The following is a 12,727-nucleotide window of genomic DNA, read 5'->3' as shown; positions in this document are numbered from 1 at the left end:
CCGATCACAGTATGCACACAGGTGAAAACCCAGTATGCACACAGATGAAGCCCCCAGTATGCTCAGTACAGTTGACTTCTACAGTAAATACATAGAATATTGCTTAATAGTTCAGAAAACCAATGACAAATGTAGTCATTTGTCCTTTGCTGTAAACATGCACCTTGTGGCTGCCACTGTTGGTAGCAGAAAAGAGGTAAATAGAGTTGATGGATTACATTACTAAATTTATTTCTGTCAAAGCATTATAATGAACCATTTAAAAAGACAGAACGTCCATAGCAGCCTTTAAAGGAAAGTATTTTCCTGTAAGCAGAAAGCGTATCATGGTATTGCCAGTTCCTGTGATGAGATCTGAGCCTTCTCCATGCTGAGTGTGATGGCAGGAGATCCAGTGCCATTTCAGACTGTCTCCATAGAATTCAGACTGGAGATTATACTTCCCACCTGCACAATTTCTTCTGTCATGGATTGGGAACAACTTTTGTAATTGTAGACAATTAAAAGATCTATATCCAATCTAAAGTATAATTCAGAATCCTTCAATAACTTCCAAAATCTACCATATGTATATATCCTCCTTTCTAAAGATTTTTGTCCAAGAATAGGAATATACTCCCTTATGCAAGACAGTCGACTTCACATTGCTGATGTTACGTGAGATCAGTTATACCCAAAATGGAGGAATCTTGGATATGAATCAAAGCACAGCGTGTTAAAATGAACAAACAGCCTGTTGTAGCACAGCATGAGTAAATGGCCAAAATTGGATCCCAACATGAAGAAAATAAACTACTCGGGAGTAAAGTGCAGTCCTCTCCAGCATTTTTATGAGCCTATTTAAGATAAATGGTCTACTGAATGGATAACAAAGCTTGTGCCCACTGATGCCAAGGTCCTTCAGACGACTCAGCACCTCCGGGTATTGTCATTCCTCAGCCTTCAAGGTATCAACTGGAGACTGATGTACCCACAACAAAAGGGATTCGACATCCGAAGTAGTATATATAAATGGATAAAAAGCTTCTCACAGTCTTCAACAGATGCTACACTAGGATCAAATTCTTAGCATCATATCTTAAGAGGGAATTTTCCTTTTTCTGGGTGAGGCTATGCCAGGGGACTACGACTTTTCCAGCTTGGGAAGAGATTATGTCCTTGACTTTGATGTCACTATTTTCTTCCTCCCTAATTAAACAGAAAACTCAGTGTGAGAATAAGAATGAGAGAGCAAGAATGAGAGAGAAAGGAATTAAGAAGAAGCAGACTGGAAAAGCCAAACAGTTCAAGTCTTTTAATTTAGCATTTAAAAGATTTTCTCTGAGTCTGTTTCTGAGAGATACGACTGTTAAAGAAAATGGATTTTCCTACTTCCAGTCAACTACTATATATATATATATATATTTATACACACCCACAAGCACACACACAAATGTACAGAGAGGAGGAAGCGAAGAAATTACAATGAAAAAGATGTTGAAGTTGTATATCAAAGGAATGAGAGGCAGAGAAAGTCTTTTTTGAGAAAGTCTATTTTACAAATCCATGACTAATCCCTGCAGAATACACAAACACACACACATGCACAGAAAAAGGTAAAGAATAAAACAACACAGCTATATTTAGAAATGCATTCAGTTCTTGGCATGTAACTCAGGATTCAGCTAACACTCAGTTAACAGTTCCAGGTGGTAAGCTGCCCACTGTTTATTAAGTATGTTTCTTAAAAAATATTTTATCACTTTGATAGTAAAATAAATAAATGAAGATCCAAACTACACTTAAAAAAAAAAAGAAAAAAAAAGAAGAAAAGAGCATAGGCAACTTCTGGAAGGGGAGGTTAAGATAAAAGAGCTAAAAGACCAGACAAATCTTGAGGAGGGAGAGAGATCACCAGATCACCATAAGGATAGAACGAGAGGGAATTGTCTTAAGTGGCACCAGGGGAGGTTCAAGTTGGATTTTAGGAAAAATTTCTTCTCAGAAACAGTGTTCAGGCATTGGAACAGGCTGCCCAGGGAGGTGATGGTGTCACTGTCCATGAAGGTTTTCAAAAAAAGGGTAGATGTGGCACTTAGGGGCATGGTTTAGTGGGCATGGTATCGATGGGTTGATGGTTGGACTAGATGATCTTAGTGTTTTTTCTAACCCTAATTATTCCATTATTCTAAGGAGACATTCATGGTGTCATTAGTAACTTGAATCCAAACACTCCCTTAGGAGGGTTCCTCCCACTATTTGCCGAAGGGGCAAATAATGGGGAGATGACAAAAGAAACCAGTGTTAGATGTAATCAGATGGCTAATCTCATGTCTATGGCTGTTATCTCCAAGGGAGCCCAGAGTTGCTCAGCAGTGCTTGCAACCAGGGTGTAATCATGAAGTCACCCTCGTCATCAGTACAAATTTAACTGATAATGGAATGGTCAGAGAGCCAAATCATTTAGGTTGTAAAGCATTTCAGGGACTTCTCTGATACAACCTGTCATGTGAGTTAGGGCCAGACTCAAAGTTATACACATCTCCTTGGTGCATATCGATTCCACGAGAAGACCCAAATATAAGCAGGAGGGAATTAATCTCTCACTTACCCTAAGGTATTGGGCTACTTCAGGCAGCTGGTTCTCTGAGATATCTCTAGCAGAGAAGTTTCAAAACAGACACTTTCACACATGAAAGTGCATACGCACAGATACAGCTCTGCAGGTCTATTGAGGACGCACAGGCACACGTCCATTCACAAATAATAAATACATGTGATACATTTTCCCTTGTTCTTATATGATCATAGAATGACATGGACAGGATTGCCACCCACTAAATCAGGTTGCCCAGGGACCCGTCCTACCCAGCCTTGAATGACTCCAGGGATGGGGCAATTTCTCTGAGTAGCCTGTTCCAGAGCCGCAGCATTTTCTGAATAAAGAATTTCTAATATCTAAACTAAAACTTCCTTTTTTAGCTTAAAGTCGTTCCCTCTTGTTCTATAATTAACAGATCACATAAGCAGTCAGTCTTCCTCCTGGTTACTATCTGTCTTTAAATACTAGACTGCCTCAGTGAGGTTTCCCAGAGCCTTCTCTTCTCTAGACTGTGCAAACCCTAGTCCCTCAGCCTTCCTTTGTAGGAGAAATGCTCCAGCCCTCTGAGCATCTTTGTGGCTCTCTTCTGGATCCACTCCAACAGCTCCGCATCCTTTCTGTACTTGGGCCTCAGGCCTGGATACAATACTCCAGATGGAGCCATACAAGGGCAGAGCAGAGGGACAAGATCATCTGCCTCTTCCTGCTGCCATCTCTCTTTCAATACAGACCAGGATATTGTTGGCCATGCGGGTTGCAAGTGCACATTGCTGGCTCATGTCCAGTTTTTCATCCATCAGAGTGGATGAATACACTACAACAGAGTAACACCATCTCCCACAGTTTGAATTCTCTACAAAAGAAATCTGCTGCCCATAACAGACAAAGGCAGCTTGACTGGTTAAGGTCCAGGATCATCAGTAGACCAAAACTCCATGGGCTGATCTTGTTCACTATTGGGCAACACTGAGAATGGTGCATATATATGGTGCAGTCACTGCCATCAATCCCATACATGGCAAAATGTCTCTGCCCAGCTGTTCACCATTCACAAAATTCACTCAGCTGTGACACTGTTGCTCCCTGTCTGGGAGGGGTCAATCCCTAAATACCTATTTTGTCATCTCATCTAAAACGGTCCGATTTCAGGAAGAAATGAAAAGCACAGAGTGAAAATAATGCATCATCTGAATAAATGGGGTATGCCAAGATCTGGAAAATCTGGCCTTTTCAGACAGGTCTGGAAATGTAGGTCACCTATTCCTGGGTTTGGAAAGCATCCATCCCAGCCTTTTTTTCTGCTAAGTTTCTGGCTAGCTACTCTCTTTCTCCTTTTAGCTCTTGCTTTTTCAAGCTCCAACCTGCCTTTTCCCAGCCAGCTGCATATATGAAATGACTTTGGGACATGCTGGCAGGGAGTACATTTAAGAATAAACATGATGATATTCACCAGGAAGACACTGCAGGCTGGAGACTCTTTTCTGGGTGATAAAGATTTAATTATTGTATTCTGGCCCTCCTCACCATCTTCCCAGCAGTAACAGGTGCCAGAGTTTGATCACTCTTCCAGCCTTTTCGCAAGGTAATTAAATCTTTATCCTGGAGCTGAGTATACACAGATACAAGAGTCTCTTCCAGCTTTAAAGAGAGACCCTTTTATTTTTTTATTAACTCCACTGATGAGCAGAGGAATTATACATGAACTAAGCTAGAGAGGCTATAGGAAATACAAAGTTTTATCTAGCACTGTGTCTCCCTATAAAATAATCCTATTTTAGAGAAACCTGCAATTATTTTGATTTTAAGCATAGAGTGTGTTCATTTTGTCATCCTGATAGTATCATTCCACCCCACCCTGGAATTTATTTCTAATTCTGAGCAAAAGGATTTCACATGCAAACGAAAGATGTAACAGCAATGAGGACAAAGCACCAACCTGCAGCAGGATTTCTCCTCAAACTCATTAGGTGACTTCTTCACAACCCACCATGGTACATTTTACAATTGATCTAAAGTCTCTTTGATCACTGTGTGTCCGAATGCTCCACAAGTGTGTTCATACTTCCTCTCACCAGAAGTTTCACTACATGGTTTGTGAAGAAATTCAGTAAGGAAAATAGTGCCATAACACATCCGGACTCCAGAAATGTACTTTTACTGCTTGAAAGACAATAAAGTGAATATTACTGGCCTCTCTGAAAGTGAACAACTGGGAAAAAAATTGTGAAAGTCACAGTGTGTAACTCAGGGCAAAGACTGTTTCTGAGTTTGGGGTGCTGGTAATTGTATAAAGTAGTACCATTTAAAAAAAACAAAGGTGGGTATCAAAGCAGTTATCAAGGATCCTGGCTGCACTTGGCAGTAAAGAAAGAATTATCTGACTTAACTAGCACAGAGTTGATCATGCCACTTCTTTACAAGCTACAACACCCTACAGTACCCTATGACATGGAGTACCCCAGCTTAACTGCACACTGCCTTCTTTACATATGTATGTTGTTCATTCAAGAAATAGCTCGATATAGGAAATCACTGTGAAAATTATATGGGCTCCAGGAGAGTCAGAATATGTGTATGAAAGAAAAATCAATTTTGAAATAGTAAATACTTAGAAGAAATTGTGGTCGATTCAGAAAATCCATGAAAAACAAATGACTGTTCCCTCAGAGGAAATGGCATATCTGTTTGTTCTCTTCTAGTGCTGTCAAAGACAAAAGAATGAGTCGAACTGAGATTTGATTTGACTCAGTTTGCCCATTCTTATTTACCTGTGCAAACTCAAACACTATCAGAAATTCAGCAGGCATTCTTATATTGTTTGCCCTGTATGAGAAAAGGGAGGTGGGCTATTTTAGGCAGGTCAATAGATGTATCTCTGCTCACAGTATTTCATCTTAATGAAAATGTGTTCAGATCTTTAAGGTATATGACAAATGAAAGGAAGTGACGGTCACTTCTTTCCAACGGTCCCATGCTTGGAAAGAAGTCATTGGTAAAAAACATTGACTTTAGAGGCAATGCTTGGGTAGTGAAGTTGTGGGGTTCAAAAGACTGTTACAAAGAACTCAGAAAGTTCTATTGCCTTTCTGTATGAAGACACTTTTGATTTCTTTCATATCTCTCAGTAAAGGGACCGTTTATACTAGCTACTGAATCAAGACAATGATGCAAATCAATAACGTGCCAGCAAAATATGTTCTGTATTTTCCTTCTTCAGTGTAATTGTTAGTGGGTCTGTAAACTCTAAGCTATAGGACTGTATCTTCAGTTGCTGTAAACTGACTTGAGTGGATTGTTACTGCTTACAGCCTAACTGAATTTTGGTTCATCTGATGCACACTCATCAGGGTGTACACTCATCAGAGGTACCATATTGTATCACCTTGATTTGCTTCAAGAGATGAGTCTCTGTAAAGTTTCTGGCAATTTCCTGAGATCCTCAGGGTAATGCAGGCATATATCAAGCTCCATGATGCCCCATTTTGGTTTCTTCTTGCACCTTAGTACCTACTGAAAATCTGTTTCTGGAGCATGAGTGCGTTAATGATTACGAATGCTCTCCTAATCACCAGCCTAAATTTATTCATGGGCAGTTTATTCCTCATTTGCTTTTCAACAAACATTGTCTCTGCACTTATTTTCTTGCTATTATTGACTTTGTACATAGTTCAGACCTTGTAATGAACACTCCTTCTGTTATGCACATCAATTACAGAAAGCGCTCTGAGCAAGATCTCCAATCTGAGCACACAGAAGAGACTTCAGGAGGTCCTTAGGCATGTTCTGATGTGGAGCTTTAAATGGTGGGATCATACCAATAAAGGTAAGAAATGTTCTTTGCTACTCCATTACATCCTTAAAATGGATAGAAAGTGAACTAAAGAAATTGAGCTTGGGGAAAAGAGGGAGATACTGAATTTCTTGCTTCTCTTTCTTTCCACTTTTCTTAGTTTAATTGTGTTAAATGTCACTGATTGTTGAGAGGGTAAACTGTATGAGATGTTTAGTCCTTGTTTTCTTAAGCAGCCACCACTGTCACATGTAAGAGAAAAGATATCAGACTAGATGAACCTTTGATCTGACCTAAGCATGACCATTTTTTTATTATTCAGGTGCATTGGCTCACACCATTAAATCTAGCAGGGAAATTCCAATTCAATTCACAGCATAGAAGAGATTTTCTTGGGGGGGGGAGGGGTGGGAGGGAGGAGAAGGGAAGGAGGGGGGGAAATCAGTTGAAAGAAAGTTATCCCATTTAAAAAAAAAAAGACAGCTTTTTGTTTGATGCTATTTATGCTCCCCAAAAGAATCACAGTTTGTAGGCTTGCTCATAAATAGCACTCAGTCGAGACAATGTTTTATTACAGAGCAGGGAAAGTTGTCATTTTCACATGTGCTTTCCTCCAGAAGTGGCTGGGAAATAGAATTTCTGTCCGCTGGGAAATTTCAGCCTCTCAGAAAACAGTTTTCATTTGTCAAGGAAAATTTCAGAATTTACCACACAGTGTAAATTGTCCATCAAAACTAATTCAAACATCAAACATTTTTAAGTTTATGAAGTAGCATATTACAGCTAATGCAGAGAAAGAAGAAAAAAAGAAAAAAAAAAGTTAAACATAATTTTGACACAAAATTGGAATGATTAAAATCACTTAGCAAAAAGAGACAGCTTTTATGAAAATAAAAAGTCGATCTATTTTTATAGTTCAAAATTGACATATTTCAAGAGAAGACTTTTTCCTTCCATTTTTTTTTTCTTTCTTTTTTTCTTCTTTTCTTTTTCTTCTAGAAAGAAAAGCACTTGGTCAAAGCCTTTCTAGCAAACTCTATTCATGCATGTGGTTATCAACAGACAAATATACAAAAATGGCATAGCAGTAGAGGTGATCAGCTGTAGAATCATGCAGGATATTGTTGGTTCTGATCACATCCTTTCCTGCAGTTTGATTTCATCAATCACAGGGCTAGTTTCTGACCATCAGATCTAGCAGTGGAACATCCTCATGTCCACATTGTTGCAGGGCAGGCTCTTTGGCATGGTAGACTGCTCAGTGCTGGGTTTTTCATCACTTCAGCTGTCCTCTGAGTCTTTCTCTGGGCTTCTCTGAATTTAGGATCTAAAAGTATATGTTGTGTATTTTATTTACAACCCAGAGGATCTGAAATAATTCAAGAGTTGTATTGTAGCACACCATGGTTGCTTATTTCTAAAGAAATATGAAAGTATGTGCCAGGCAATGTAACATGAATTGGACTCAAGACAATGCCAAATGGCTGTGTATGGAGAGAAAAGAGGGCAAAGGAGAGTGTGAAATAGTGCAGAAACCCAAACCTGACTGACTCCTACATCATCCTCTGGGTCTTCCCTCTGGTGTAATCTCCAGATGCAGCCTGTATTCCTATATCCAATTCCTCAGGCTCCATCAGACTCTTCCAGGAAGCATCCTCAGGCAAACCTGTTTCGTCTTCCAGCCATCCCATAGTGTAATAAATCATTGTGTAAGCAATCCTTCTAAGGTAAACCTTGCTAACTTTTTTTTCTGACTTTCTTCCTTTCTTTCACTATCTATTTCTTTGGACTTGAATCCAGTAAATTCCTGTGAGATTATAGCTCGCCCTGAATGCTTTTTTTTTTTTTTTTTTTTTTGCTTCTGGGGAGTTCACCTTTCTCCATGGTCTGCTGCTTAAACATAGGGTGGCTGCTCAAGGCAAAAACAATTACTGGCCTGAGGAATAATATTGCTGAATGACACAGTAACAGAATAATAGCATTATCCCTGCAGCACTGGCAGCTGCTGATGAAAGAAAGCAGGTATACACACAACCTTCACTCAAATTAACACCTTCTGGAGACATATGTAATGTCCCATTGTAAATAATAAAATTGATTTCAATAAAATCTGGCAGACATTTAAGAAGGACATCAGCATCATGATATTAAAGCTGATGTCTAAATCAAACCCAGAGCAAGCATTTTACTTCCATCAAATATCTCATGGAAAAACTGGGAAGGTGACCTCTCGGCAACATTTCTCACTGAGCAGCATGATCATCAGGGCTTACAAAAGGAACAAGAACGACATCATCATTTTTGATTACGTGTACAGAAGATGTGTGGATAAACAGGCAGCAGGACTTCCACAAGTTCAGAGAACTGTCAAAATGCAGAATCATAGCATAGTTTGAATTGAAAGGATCCTTAAAAGTCATCTAGTCCAACTCCTTTGCAATGAACAAGTACACCTACAGTTAGATCAGGGCACTCAGAAAGTCTCCAGGGATGAGGCATCCACTATCTCTCTGGATAATTTGTCTCATTGCCTCACCACCTTCACTGTAAAAAACTTTTTCCTTATATACAATCTTAATCTTCCCCCTTTTAGTTGAAACCTTTTGCCCCTGTCCTGTCATAATGGACACTGCTAGAGAGTCTGTCCCTTTCTTTCTTATAGCCACCTGTTAGATACTGGAAATTCTTTGAACATGATAATTTCTTGTTGTATCTGGTTACTGTTCATCTTCTCAGAACCCACCTCTCAACTCTGTGTGTTCTCATGGCTTCAGACAACTCTTAGAGAAATAGCTCCAAGCTTTATTCCTCAGCTTGGCTTCTCTGCTTTGATTTTGAATGTTCTGTCTCCTGCTGCTGTCAATGCATGGAGTCTAAGCTGGCTCAACCCTTTCTTTTCCTAAAATAAATATTTTCACCTTTGCTACTGCCATTTCAGGAGATAAAGCAGATTCTAGTCCTCATATCTCATTCATTATGGCTGCTGGCTATGCAATTAGATGCTCTTTGATACCACAGAAAAAAACTTTTTGTCCCTCTTTTTCATTCTGGACTTCTAAATATTTGAGTTGATTACTGTTTTGTCTCTGGGCCACCAACAGAAGCCCTCAGTTGGATGTGGGTTACTCACTCATACCTCTCTGCATTCTGATGCATCTCCTTCCTCCACAAACTGCTAACACAGAGGGGGGCTTTGGCCAGAATCGTGTTTGAAATGCTCAAAACCTACTGAAAACCTGTTCTGAATGCCACCCATTAGGGAATAAGCATGTGGTTATCAGCAGCTGACCTAGATAGTTTATACATTAGCTTTAGATTATAATTACTTTAATATCTCTTATGTCTGAGAAAGTGACTAAGTGCTAAAAAGTAGGCTTTAAATCCCAGATGAAAAAGACAAACCCTTGTCCTGTTTAACTTTCAGCAGAGGCCAGGCTGTGTCAGAGTGACAGTGATGCTGCAAGGTAATGATCCCTGTCTCCAAAACCAGAGCAGATATCAGTGGCATTTCCTCAGGTGGTATCAAGCACAGAGATTTTATTAGACAGCTTTCACCACCCTCTTCCTTCAAGGCAAAGGCTTCAGCTGTCACTCTAATGCCTCTGTCACAGCATTTTTTCTTTTACAAGCTCCTTTCTTCTCTTGCATGGAAACATGCTGTTCGTATAGGTGATTCAGGCTTTCTCAGCAAAGGGGCTTTCTCAAAAAGCAGAGGAGATGCAGCTCATTTTCTTTGGGTGTGAATGCAGGAAACTGTTTGATGTAGGACTGCTACACACTGCCTCTGAGTATCTTTTAGGATATCAGCTCTGGGGGATGAGAACTACAGCAGAGTCCACAGAAAGGCTGATTGCAATTCATGGCATTTCTGGCAGAACTATTTCCAACTAGTTGGACACAGTTTCCTAAAGTTGGCATGAAACTGTTTTGCATGGGAGTTGCTGCAGTAATGAGAGAAAGGCTGCTCTCTGTTCCACAGAGTGAAAGCACCTAGTAAGAAACAGTAACCCCATCTGGGATGTAGGGATTTGAGAGCTTTTTTAAAGAACAAGAAGAAAATAATTCTGTTGGCACTCACATGAAATAAGGTATAACCCAAAATATGAAGCAACTTGGACAAAATTGAACAAGTTTCTATGGTAGAATCGAATCATAGAATAATAAAATCATAGAATATTTTGCTTTGGAAGGAACTATCAAAGGTCATCTTATTCAGCTCCCCTGCAATGAACAGCTAGTTCAGGTTGCTCATAGCCCCATCCAGTCTGACCCTGAATGTCTCCAGGAATGGGGAATCCACCACGTCCCTAGGTAACCTGTTTCAGTTTCTCACCTTTATTGTAGGAGACTTTTCCTTACATCTAGTCTAAGTCTTCCCTCCTTTCGTCTGAAACAATTTCCCCTTGTCCTATCACAACAAACCCTGATAAAAGGTCTGACCCCTTCTTTTCTATAGCACCCCTTTAGATAGTAAAAGGCCACTCAGCACTCCCCAGAGCCTTTTCTTCTCCAGGCTGAACAGCTGAGGTTCAGCTTGGATTACCATCTCTTATTGGGTGCTTTCACACTGCATAACAGAGAGCAGCCTTTTTCTCATTACTGCAGCAACCTCATGTAACAACAGCTCCTTCACTATGTTCTTGTAGGGGAGGTGTTCCATCCCTTGTATTGTTTTTGTGGCTCTCCTCTGGATGTGCTCCAATAGGAACATGTCTTTCCTGTACTAAGAATTTCACATCTGGATGCAGTACCGCTGGTGAGACCTCACCACTGCAGAACAGAGGGGCAGGAACACTTCCCTTGTCCTGCTGGCTATGCTTCTCTTGATTCATCCCAGGACTCAGTCAGCTTCACAGTTGGCTTTCTGGGCTGTGAGGGCACAGTGATGGCTCATGTCCAGCTTCCCATCCAACAGTAACCTCAGATTCTTTTGGCTGTTCTCCATCCTCACATCTAAAGTCTTGTACCGATAGTGGGAGTTGCCACAACCCAGATACAAGACTTTGCACTTGAATTTGTTGTACCTCATGATGTTCTCCTGGGCCCATTGCTCAACCTGCCCAGGTCTCTCTGGATGGCAACCCATCCCTCAGGGATGTTGGTTGCACCACACAGGTTGGTGTCCACAAACTTGCTGAGAGGTCACTCAGTCTCATCGTTGATATAATTAATGAAGGTATTAAAGAGAATTGGTCTCAGTGATGACCTCTGAAGGATGCCACTTGTCACTGACTCTATAAAAAATAAATAAAAAGTCATACTCAGTCCTTCTTGATTTCTAGCAGAATAATTTGATTCCTTGGCCATCACTTTAGATCTCTGTCTTTTGAAATACCAACTCCTGACAATTCTTTAAAACAGAAAAGCCCAGGTCCTACTTTCCTGACAGATTCGCACATGCAATGTGAGCATCGTACTTTCAACAGACTGGTTAGATTTAATGCTATGGTTTTAAAATAAAACTCAGCAAATGGTAGAGGGAGATGAAATAGCGCGAGCCTTAGCTGTATTGTTCTGTAGAGACTATTTCTTCAGACTGCTACTTTCCCAGGGGACTCAAGATGTTACATGTATTTTAATATAGATTTAATTTATAAAATAAAGATTCCCTTAAAAAGATGTATGTCAGAAATTTCAGAATTTTTGCCTATGTGTAGAGTATAGAAAGTATTCACTGGACTCACTCTTCAGTCAGGAAAAGATTTCTGGGGAACTTTTTGTGGAAAAGACTTTTTCTAGCTCTAATTAAATTTCTGTCAACCACTAGCAAGGCAAAAGGATAAGTACATCTTTTTTTTTTTTTTTTTTTTTTTTTTTTAGCAGAGATAAGGCTGAGAAACTGAGAACACAGCTTATGCTGACAGGTATTAGGCTCTATTAAACTGATCTATCAGCCTGAGTGATGATGGCCCCATGGAAGCAGCAAACATGTCAACACTTAAAGCATTTAGAAGTGATCTGGACAGAGTACTAGGGAATATTTTGGCAGAAATAATCCCACGCTCAATTAGGGAATGAAGTAAAGACTAGGCAGGATTTGTGAGGGTGTTTTGTTTTAGTGTGGTTTTTTTCTTTGTTTGGTGTGTTTGGTTTGGATTTGGTGGTGGTGGTGGTTTTGTTTGATTTATTTTGTTGTTTTTTTGTGTGTGTCTTTAAAAGTCAGAATCCACATCAAGAGAGGTGCTGAGCTCTTGCTCCTTTCACAGAAAGGCTGTGAACATCATGATTTTGTAACAGGTCCATTAGCTAAGAAAACCCCTCAAGATGGGTTTACACATGCTAGAAGTTCCAGTGGAGGATATTTTATTACTGTATTTAATTGGCTTGTCACAGAGCATTTACTAAAGAGACTGAGA

The sequence above is a fragment of the Meleagris gallopavo genome, chromosome 3 (assembly GCF_905368555.1).
Source record: "Meleagris gallopavo chromosome 3, MGAL_WU_HG_1.1, whole genome shotgun sequence".
NCBI lineage: Eukaryota > Metazoa > Chordata > Aves > Galliformes > Phasianidae > Meleagris > Meleagris gallopavo.
This window is presented reverse-complemented; position numbering follows the sequence as displayed.